Source organism: Crassostrea angulata, chromosome 2 (assembly GCF_025612915.1).
Source record: "Crassostrea angulata isolate pt1a10 chromosome 2, ASM2561291v2, whole genome shotgun sequence".
NCBI lineage: Eukaryota > Metazoa > Mollusca > Bivalvia > Ostreida > Ostreidae > Magallana > Magallana angulata.
In genome coordinates, this window is record NC_069112.1 from 6,168,363 (window position 1) to 6,181,092 (window position 12,730).

A 12,730-nucleotide genomic window follows, 5' to 3' on the forward strand; every position below is an offset into this window, starting at 1 on the left:
ATTCAATTACCGGGTATTTACTGTCTCAATTTACCTAACATGTATTCCTTCTCTTTTTATTTTTTCTCAATCTCTGTTTTTCATAATTTTAATACTAAACATGAACTCTTGCTCTCCCCCCCCCTCTCTCTCTCTCTCTCTCTCTCTCTCTCTCTCTCTCTTTCTCTCTCTCTCTCTCGTACAATTGCTCTATAGATCTTATTCCTCCTTTCTGTCAGACTTTTTTCAAACACATGCTATTTCTCTGTCTCCTCGGATTTCTCTTCTGAACACGTATTTTTGCTCTCTCTTTTTCTCTATTTCTGTCTTTCAGACAAACTCCATCAAACATGTACATGCACTAAATATATCTTACTCTAAAAGATGTACCGTAATCTCGTAATCTCTCTCTCTCTCTCTCTCTCTCTCTCTCTCTAACCTACTCTTATAAACATGTGCATTATACTATTGTAATCTATTTCTCTCTCTCTATCTCTTTTCTCTCTCTCTCTGATTTACTCTGTTAAACATATGCATCTTTCTATTTCTCTTAACCATGTAATCTCTCTCTCTTTCTCTCTCTCTCTAACCTACTCTTATAAACATGTGCATTATACTATTGTAATCTATTTCTCTCTCTTTATCTCTTTTTTCTTTCTCTGATTTACTCTGTTAAACATATGCATCTTTCTATTTCTATTAGCCATATAATCTCTCTCTCTTTCTCTTTCTCTCTCTCTCTCTCTCTCTCTCTCTCTCTCTCTCTCTCTCTGACCTACTCTTATTAACATGTGCATTATACTATTGTAATCTATTTCTCTCTCTCTCTCTCCTCTCTTTCTCTCTTTCTCTCTTTTTCTTTCTCTGATTTACTCTTTGTTTAACATATGCATCTTTCTATTTCAGATTTTCTCTTAGCCATGTAATCTCTCTCTCTTTCTTTCTCTTTCTCCCTCACATTATTACTCCTTCATTCATTATCTCTAATTTTGCTGCTAAACAAGTACTCCTTATCTCTCATTTTTTCTCCAAGCCTCTGTCCCACATAATTTCAGAACTGATAAACATGTAAACACTTTTTATCTGTTATGTAAACATGTGCATCTTACTTATTCTCTCAGACATGTAATCTTTCTCTCTCTCTCTCTTCTTATATGTAATATTGCTTTATATCATCCCTCTCTTTTATCTTTTTTCTCTCTTTCCCTCATTCTCTCTCCTCTTTCTCTCATTCTTTCTCCCTTTCTCTCAAACAGACTTTCTCTAGACATGTACATGTAATATTATTACTCTTTAGATCTTACCCCCCCCACCCCACACACACACACACACACACATCACCATAACTTAGTTATAGAAATGAGGGCTGACAAACACGCGTCAGCTAAGACACACATTTCTCCCTCCGACCAATTGGGTTTTTGTGGCTTTTTATCTGTCATGTTATAGATCTAGCAGACGATAATGGACTAAGCGAAAGTATGCAATACGCATGCGTAGCATTCGTTGTTCGGATAGGTTTTGTACCTCCTTCGAAAGAGTTCCAGACGTAAACTTTGACACAGTCTACGTGTGTTTCTAAGTTTACGTGTGTAGTAACGACCTTTAGTAAACGCAATCTACGCACACGTACATTCGGACGGAAAGCCTACGGTTACGTCTACGACAAAATTTACGACCTTTAGTAAAACTACTCTGTTAAACATATGCATCTTTATATTTCGTTTAGACATGTAATCTCTCTCTCTCTCTCTCTCTCTCTCTCTCTCTCTCTCTCTCTCTTCACACACAGATCACCATAACTTATAGAAATGAGGGCTGACACAGGATTATGTATGATTCTATTGAACCAATGTTTTTTTTTTAATGTGACACATATCTTCAGTATGTTCTTATTTACCTATGAAATACAGAATGTAATTTTTTAAAATGGGGTTATAAAACATAGGTAAAATGTAGTTGTGTTATTGCCCCATGTAGAGAACATTCTGTACTTGCTATCAAAATAACATTCACATCTAATCCACAAATGTGTGCAAAATGGGAACCCACCAATGTATACATGTTAAATACTGGCTTATGGCCCATGCTTTGCTATTCCCTTAACCCTGGTTGATTTTTGACTGTACCCCGGGCAGATAATTGGACAATATCCCAGCCCAGACATTACCACAAGGATATGTTTCTCCTCGTCTAACACATCAATCATCGAATGGGAATGTGGGTAATAGTTATATTGTCAGTTCCTGGGTAAGAAATTGATGTTGACCTCGCCCTATGCTCTCGGGCAACAGTTCTTACCCCAGGACTAACACAATGACTACTACCCTCATACCCATTTAAGAGATGTATACTATAATGTCTATGAATGACACATGACGACAAACGTGAGATAGCAATGGGTCTCCTGAGTGACTCAGGTGACCTAAAAATACAGAGTATAGCTACATGAACATGGTGATATTACATGAATACTATACCACATATATTCTCTCTTTGACCTCTCAGTACACAGCACAGTCAGACACAGGGAACCTGTAAAGAGACCATCAACTGTTACATACTACAGACTGGTATAACCTATGAACTATTACATACTAGTACTTGATGATATCCCGAGCAAGTGCGGGATTTAATAATATACACATTTAAATGATACAATGTTTAATATGTTGATCCATATTTTTTGGTTTATTTATGTATATATAGTGTCTGGTTCTTTTATTAATTCATTTCTTAACCTTTTTCAAGCTCGTAAAAATCTACATATACTATATCGAATACTGCTTACTCTCAAACATGTACTTTGCATCTACCGGGTATGTTAATTCTCTCTCTTGGTAACAATTTTTCATTAAATTATAACATTATAGGAAAATACCTTAAAAACTTTATCAACAGATGTAGCGCATTCAGTTCTAATTATTTAGAAGAACTTATTAATTTACTATTGCAAGTAAGTTTAGATAATGTAAATAAAGCTGCTTTCAGAAAAACAAGACAATAACAGTAAAACTATTTAAAATAGATGAGCTTTTAGCTGATGCAGGAATACTTAGCTTATATCTATTTTATAAGAGAAAGTGAGTATGAACTTTAAATGGTTTTGTTTATTTGTTTAAGTATTTTTGTTTGTTTGAATTGTTATATAGAAAATGGATTAAGAGAACATATGATTATTTATTCTTTTGCTCAGTGGAACATTTTTTTTTTTTTTAGATTTTTACATTTCAAATGGTGTTTGTATGTAAAATATGTGTAAAGCTACTGCAGATAAAGCACCATATCACAGACGGGATACTCAACAAGTAAATTGATTAGTTTTATTATCACGTGACCCACGTTGAATGCTCTAAACGTGCAACAAATCAAGATCATGTCTGTGGCTATTATGGTGGCTCTTCCGAATTGTGCGGTATAAATCACATTTAAGACAATGCAAGAAGTTAAAAAAAATATTATTTACCCATAAAATTATCATTTTTGAGAACATGTGGTGATTTATTATTTTGTACAGTGTGCAACAGCAATTGTTGATGATGGCTTCTGAGTCAAATGTGGAAATGCAGCTTGGCATATCCTTCACTGTTATGAACGAAAGGAGTACATGGCTTTGGCATTCCAAGTCTGTGCTGTACTTAAATGGTGTCTATATATAAGTATGTATGACTTTTCATCGTTTTAAGTTCAAACAGAAATGAACAAATATTATACATATAGTTCGTAGAGCAGTAAGTACATTTGAAAACTTTATGGAAAGAAGATAAGATAATTTTTTTCATAGTTTAAACGGCTAATTGTCTAACATATTGAGATACTAATAGTGAAAACTACTTACCATGTGAAATCTAGATATAAAAAACCAGTAACGCAGCATTAAAAATCATAATTACGACCAGATACAAAACAGCCGTAATGTAAACAACTCGTCGTCAGGTAAACAAACAAGAGTTACTTCCCTTTGACACTGCACTATGTTGGTTTCGCGCATATCGATCCATGGACATTTTGAATACTTGACGAACTAAACACATTATAACACAGATGCCAATTTAAGCAGGGGTCATTTACTGTGCTTTTTTCATCCAAACACATTTACAATACGTTTATGCCTTCAGTTTTAACAATTAGTTTTATGTAATGAGAACAATGAGTCACAAGTTTCTGTAACAAAACTTTTGATGATCCTCGATTGTCGGTATGGCTTGCCGGTTTGAATGTAGGGCATTGGATGTAGGACATTTAAACTATTCATGTTAAAGAACAATTATTTTCTTTTTTATCTGTGAACAAATCTTACCCGTCGTCGTGTGTACATTATATTTAAGCAGCTATTGTTATATTTAAGCATTTATAGAATTCCTTTAAGTCGTTTTTAGTATTCAATTCAAACCAAACAAATCATTAAGAGAACTTCTGTTTATTTTGTTGGGAGTTATCAAAATTTCCATATTACGCTGTTTTAACAGTGCTTGAACATTCATCAACAGCGATAAGATAACGTTCTCTTTCTGACTGATCATAATGGACAGTTCACATCTAATAATCACCTACAATATTTCACAAAAGTTTTGCTAACCATTAATCATCATATTTTCTACCGAAAATAATAGTTTCCTTTTTTGCATTTCATAAATTTTATATTTAACGATTTTGTGAAAGTAATCTATATAGTAAAAGGTCACATCTTATAATGAATTGAACTGAAGCAAAAACTGACTGTTCCTCTGATCGCTGTCAAAATATGATGAGTATAGATAGAGATTTAATTAATAAAGATTTTTTAAATGTTTAAGGTTCCATATGGACTATATGATTTAATGGTTTAATTGATACTTAACGAGGCCGGATCTAATTTGTTCTGCCCTAGATTTTTGAATGAAATTTTTTACAAGAATTTCTACTGATATAATTATTTTTTTAAGATAAAAAAATAAGACATTTACCACACCGTTTGTTTATGGGGTCATCTCAAAGTTTGTTAATTTTTAACATAGGACCCTATGGGATTTTGCTTGAAATGTACCATTTTTGCACATTTTTTTAAACTTCTGCCCTAGGGATTTCTTTTTCTGTTCTACATATTAAAGTTATTGCTAAAAGTCATTAAATGGTCAAATAAAAAAACCGTTTACCTCCTGGTTTGTTCCAAAGGTCTTATCAAAGTCAATTTTTGTATACCCAATTTCCCAGTTTGTCAGATAATGGCTATTTTTTAATTGACAAAGACGGAAATGGTAATCTTTATAGTATTATTAAAACATTCAGACATATCTAAGTAATAAACAAATATATAACATCACATATTAAGGGTCATTAATATAAAATACATGGTTAATGTCTTGAAATAAATGAATTAAGCGATATTTAGGCGGGTTAAGAAAGCATGACAGAGGGCTAGGCATGCTGAACCCTCTTCACGTTTTCGACCCGAGCACAAATATAGCCTATACTTCGAGATATTTATGTTTATTCCACAATATAATATCAATGTTACGCATAAAACGAGCTATTTTTAACAAATTTCGCTGAATATCTGCAGTTGAAACTATCACGCCATGGCGTCAACAAAGCAAAAAGATGACGTCACAATACAAATGAAACGCTACGCGAAAGCGTGCGTACTCGTTCTGTACTCGGCCTCGTTAAGCGTTTAATTGTTCATGTCAATAATTTAAGAATACCCCTCCCCCCGCTTATTGTTTACACTGTATATTATAAAGGGATTCCGTTATTTACTGTTATTGTGTTGTTTATTTTTTTCTAATATGTTTTACGGTGCTACTGTTGTGGCGATTGCGGGACGAACATTTTACACATACCTAACATCATTGTAAACTTGAGCGATTTTTAGCCGGGCTTTGCTGAAAGCAGAGCCTGGCTGTAGGCAGGTAAAACACCAATGATACTATAAATAGCACACAAAGAGTTACACAAAGAGCCACGTTTTGTCAAATCTGTTGATTTTCATTTGTTTGCGAATAAATTTAACGTTAAATGTGTGTGTGTGTGTTTGTGTGTGTGTGTGAGAGAGAGAGAGAGAGAGAGAGAGAGAGAAAGAGAAAATCGTATAAAAGAAAAATCATACAAAATACATACTAGTAGACTTGCGCTTCCCCCTAAAACTGTTTTTTACTTTTGGAAAGAATTGATCAGTTTGTAAAATGTCATTTGTGTTTGATCAAATTTGTTAACGATAGATTCAGTATTATTCTTCTGTACCTTGTTGTTATCTGATTTCTTTGTCTGGACAGGTTCATATTCTGTTTTAATTTGTTTATCTTTAATTATTATTTGATCACGCCTCGACCAGATTTATCACATCATAATACTCAAATAATGATTCCTTATTCCTTATTAACAATTGTATTTTGTTGAAAACTGTTCATATTTTACAAATCAATGTAAACTCTTTGTAAAAAGACGATCATTTCTGGTTAGTTTAAATAAATTAGATACTGATAATGTGTATTAACATGCTCTTGTAAAATTATTCCCTAGGACTGGCTGAACTGAAGTTGTATTGACCAAAATTTCTCATCAAATAAACAACTGAATGACCTCAGGATTTTAAACGAATCGTACTGATATTTTGATTTTCGCGGAACTTTTTACGTTTACGTTTGTTTAGCAACATGGCTTGTTGAATTTCGAACCCGACGTATTATTATGCAAAATAATTGCAGGTGTGGATAAGATTACAGTTAAGGAGGCCGACAGAAGTTTCCATTGCGCATGTTTTTGCTTATTCTAGTATAATACAGTGTATTCATACTTCTTATGATTTTTTTTCAATATCGTTTATAGAATTAAACACGATAAACATAATATATATAAAATCATGTAGATTTTTTAAGGACAATTGTTATTTTTAAACGATGTTTCCGTTGTATGGTAATTAAGCGTTGCCACTGTGTTTTTTCCTGACGTTATGATAAAATGAAGAATGATGTAGGAGTACTTATAAGAAATACCATAAAAGAAAAAGTAAATATCGCATACCGTTGAAAGTTATACACAGAATAATGCTAACCCCGATGACAACTTTATTACTTTTGAATGAATCCTTAATATAAATCTACATTTGTACATTTGTAATGCTCCAAATATATAGCCCATTTTGACGCATATTAATATTTTGAGATGACCTCCACTAAGGAACAGACGATAGAATTTATTATTTTTTACATATACGGTAGAAAATGATATTACGTATCACATATTACATTGGAGAAAAAATATAGTAGTATTTTAAAATCTGCTTCGAAGAGTGGAACATGACGGTTTCCTATAGATTCCTATAGTATGTGTACCAATATTTGAGATGGTCCATAAAAAGAACCAGATGGTCGATTTTCTTGAAACTTTGCAAATAAACCAACGTTGGTGAAAATGACATACGGTTAAAAAAATTTTCTGTTGTAGTATTTCTGCAAAATTCCAGTTCACACATCGTGGTGTTAATGCAGAATCCGTTTTCTGTATATCTGTATTTTCTGATATGGTGGTAGTTTTCATTTTTTTTTAACAGTTTTGTTAATAAGAGATTTCCTGTTTATATGTATTAATTCAAATTTATTGTACACTGTGTGTGATCCCTTTCCATCACAATCATCCAGATAATAAAGAATGTCACCTCTTGTATTTGACAAAATGAGACCATTATCAACATCACTGAACCAAAATCGCTGTATCGGTTTATTTGCTTGTTTACACAATTCTGTAGTGTATCAATATGTCAACCTTCTTTTATTCTTCTTTTTCAAACAAATATGTTGGAAATCAACCTGACGTAAGCTCTGGTTAATAAGATTCTTCAATTTTTAAGCCTTTACGAACATCTTTATATGAAGAAGGGAGCCCTTTGTGTTTTATAGCAGCTTTGGTTCTGTCAGGAAAACAGGTTTTAAAAAGAGAACATCATAGCTGATGGTATGGATTGTTCTTTGGTAATTTTTTTTAGCTTGATACGCTTTCCGAATATCCATCCATCTGTGCGTTCTATGTTGTATACAATATTAACAGACTGGAAGCTCACAATGTTCGCAATACATTTCATTTAACATGGTAGAATGGCTATGTAGGAGAAGGGATATTTTCCTCCATGCCAAGTCACCTCTACAGCGCTAGCAAACACATCCTACAGTCGGACACTACCACATTACCATTGTTGTTCTCTGTTATTTAGATAAGTGGGTTATACAAATTCAGTCCCTTGCTGTTGTATTGTATTGTTTGTATCAGGTTTCCGTTCTAGTTTTTATCGGAGTACCTTGCCTGTTTGTGTGTCATAGTTGTACATCCCGACCAGTAGACAAGGAACAGTATACATTTCGTGGTCTCCGTAAAAAATCTGTTCTCTCTGTGATTTTGGTGGTTGTTTTCATACCATTGGACAGTTTATTGACAGTCTGTTGATGTTGACGTGACTCAACAGACCATGCTCCAACCAAAATTATCACCTCATAATATTCAAAGCCAATACCTTATTACTGATATTTATATTGTTTCTTTGTACACCACTATTTTTATATAGCACATGCTATGTATCACTATGCTGCGCCGCAAATACAGTTTTCCAATTACGCTATAAGACTAGCCCATTTTGTGTCACTCATGTTTTATGACGTAATTGGGTTTTGGGGTTCCAAAATGATTCGTAATGTTATCACAGACAAAGACTGAATATATAGCATTGCTTGTAACGCGCGTTACTCAATTTTTATGCACACACCGCTGCAGTTATCAGACTGTATCTTTAAAAAAATAAGGATTTTATGCTTATATTTACATTTTTTTAAACGTCTAAACCTCATCTGCAAATGTGATTTATACATTAAAATTCCTATTTTTTCATAAGGGTAAGTTTATATTACTGGTAGAGCCACTGTAACAGCCTCAAATGGGAACCTTAATTTTTGCTTGTGACGTTGCAGTTTGTCCAGTGTGAAACCGATAAACCGCAATTTTATCTCAACCTTATCTGGAAGGGGATGTTGTGGTTTTTTACTAACATAGTAAGTGACCCAATGTATGTTTAGCTTGCAATACAGATCTCTTAATATGCTCTGCAAGAGCAGCTCTTGAGGGATCGAGGGATGCCATTGTATGGAAGCTGCTTACGAGCAACGAGGCCAAGGCGCGTGTCATTTACTCTATTGGAAGTGCTAGAAGTACATAATGACTACAAATTGTTCTAGTTTATTAATTATATGTTCTGTCACACTCTCACAAGGAGAACTGAAGAATCTGAGTACATCTGTTACGTTCTCAAACACATTTCAGCCTGCCATTCTGTCATTTTACCTGTCTCAACAAATGAAATTCTGTATCCCAGTCAGTGAATGCATGAACGAATGACAGTATCGTACTTCTCTCCTCCTCTTTTGTATTTATTTTTAAAATGTGACATTACTTTTGGTCTTCAAATAATGCGTAGACACGTGCCTATGCCTAACGGCAGCTACGCCACTGCCCGGCTAAGAGTTAACACATACAAAGGGTGAAGAAATCATATAACATATATCGTCGCTTTTTCGGAAATAAAAGGTTTGTCCCGGGTAAACGTGTCCGGTTTTGTTCCGTCCCAGTTTATAATATTTGGCCATAATTTCATTAAATGGCATTTTTTGACGGAAATATTGAATTATCTAAGTATTTAAACTTATATAGCAATGATAAAATACACAAGTTTCCAAATTCGACAATGTAATTCGCTTTATATCGCCAAAATGTGTAGCCCGGGCTCGCTACCCATTTAAGTCACCTGAAAAATGAAAATGGGTATAAAATATTGCAAAAATCATTCTGTAATAATAAAAAATTTCAGCGAAGACAAAACAAGTTGTAATAAAGTATTCCTGCAAATTTCGTGCAGAACAAATAAGTATTTTTTAAGAAATCAACAAAAACCCGGTTAACATTTTCGAAAATCCCGGCCCGGCCCGGGTTTCGCTACCCATTTTAGTCACACTCTTGTTGTTGTGTGTGAAATCAAACGCTTGAAAGAACAAGATCAACGGAAGTTGCTTTTCGGAACACTCGGGAGTTACTATGACCGCAGCTTAGCTAAATTGAGTGTTCCGAAAATATGATATAGAAGCGAATACATGGTGCGTCCATAGAAGCAACTTTTTCAGACACTTTATTGGACAAGTCGCAGTGTCTAAGTTTTGTTGGGTACAAACTTTCATGTACCCAATTAAGGCATTTTGAGTAGATTAAGCGACACTTCCTCTTGGGTATACCCAATAAGATAAAAGTACCCAATTAGTACCAATTAAGTATAAAAAGAACCCAATATATGCACTCTCGTAAACACGGACGGACGGACAGACGGGCGACGGACAAAATGTGATCAGAATAGCTCACTTGAGCTTTCAGCTCAGGTGAGCTAAAAATAATAATTATAAATTGTAACAATGAACTCCATTTATAAAATAAAGAATATTTCCTGTATGAGAAGAAATTGGGGGAGGTAACTCGCGTTAAAAACAAGAACTGTTTTCACCCGGGACTGGTTTCACAGTACCGCGACGGTGTGGACAAGGTGAAAAGCTGTACTGCGAGGATGCGGGGTTTTACCTGAGTTACCTTTGCTAAACCGTGATGAATTTCACACAACGAGGACTCGCGGTAAATACGCAAAGCGAGTTGGCCGTAGAGTATGTGTGTTAAAGTGTGTGATTGTGTGTAACGGTATATGTGTTGAAGTGCAGGATTGTGGATAACGGTATATGTTTAAAGTGCTTGGTTTTGTGTAATGGTATATGTCTTAAATTGCATGATTGTGTATAATGATATGTGTGTTAAAGTGTGTGATTGATTGTGTGGTACAGTTTATACGTTAAAATGTGTAACGGTATATATGTTAAAGTGTCTGATAGTGTGTGACAGTATATGTGTTAAAGTGTGTGATTGTGTTTGACAGTATATGTGTTAAAGTGTGTGATTGTTTGTGACAGTATATGTGTTAAAGTGAGTGACTGTGGGACAGTATATGTGTTCAAGTGTGGGATTGTGTGTGACAATATATGTGTTAAAGTGTGTGATTGTTTGTGACAGTATATGTGTTAAAGTGTGTGATTGTTTGTAACAGTATATGTGTTAAAGTGAGTGACTGTGTGACAGTATATGTGTTCAAGTGTGTGATTGTGTGTGACAGTATATGTGTTAAAGTGTGTGACTGTGTGTAATTGTATATGTGTTAAAGTGTGTGATTGTGTGTGACAGTATATGTGTTAAAGTGTGTGACTGTGTGTATTGTTATACTTTCATGTTAAATGCTGAAATCTGATTGGTTAAGACGCAGTTCATAATCCGTTCTATTACCTTCAGCGTTAGCAACGCACTTAGCAACGGGTAACATTATATAAATAGTGCCTGTTTGGGAGGGTAACAGTTGAAATTGACGCTTCGCGTCGGTTGACAATGGTTTTCTCGGGGTGTTAATCTCAACTGTTACCCTCCCAAACAGGCACTATTTATATAATGTTATATGTGTAAAAGTGTGTCATTGTGTGTGGGAGTATATGATGTGTTAAAGTGTGTGACTGTGTGTAACGGTATATGTGTTAAAGTGTGTGATTGTGTGTGACAGTATATGTGTTAAAGTGTGTGATTGTGTGTAATAGTATATGTGTTAAAGTGTGTGATTGTGTGTGACAGTATATATGTTAAAGTGTGTGATTGTGTGTCACGGTATATGTGTAAAAGTGTGTGATTGTGTGTGACAGTATATGTGTTAAAGTGTGTAATTCTGTGTGACAGTTCATGTATTAAAGTGTGTGACTGTGTGTAATGGTATATGTGTAAAAGAGTATGATAGTGTGTGACAGTATATGTGTTAACGTGTGTGATTGTGTGTGACAGTATATGTGTTCAAGTGTGTGACTGTTTGTGACGGTATATGTGTAAAAGTGTGTGATTCTGTGTGACGAAATATGTTTGATTGTGGGTGACAGTATATGTAATAAAGTGTGTGACTGTGTGTGACGGTATATGTGTTAAAATGTGCAATTGTGTGTGACAGTATATGTGTTAAAGTGTGTGATTGTGTGTAATGGTATATGTCTTAAAGTGTGTGGTTGTGTGTCACGGTATATGTGTTAAAGTGTGTGATTGTGTGTGACAGTATATATGTTAAAGTGTGCGATTGTGTGTGACAGTATATGTATTAAAGGGTGTGACTGTGTGTAATGGTATATGTGTAAAAGAGTGTGATTGTGTGTAACAGTATATGTGTTAAAGTGTGTGATTGTGTGTGACAGTATATGTGTTAAAGTGTGTGATTGTGTGTGACAGTATATGTGTTAAAGTGTGTGACTGTGTGTGACGGTATATATGTTAAAGTGTGTGACTCTGTGTGACGGTATATGTGTTAAAATGTGTGACTGTGTGTGACAGTATATGTGTTAAAATGTGTGACTGTGTGTGACGATATATGTGTTAAATGTGTGACTGTGTGTAATGGTATATGTGTTAGTGTGTGATTGTGTGTGACAGTATATGTGTAAAAGTATGTGACTGTGTGTAATGGTATATGTGTTAAAATGTGAGATTGTGTGTGACAGTATATGTGTTAAAGTGTGTGATTGTGTGTGACAGTATATGTGTTAAAGTGTGTGACTGTGTGTGAGGGTATATGTGTTAAAATGTGCGATTGTGTGTGACAGTATATGTGTTAAAGTGTGTGACTGTGTGTAATGGTATATGTCTTAAAGTGTGTGATTGGTTGTGTGGTACAGTTCAT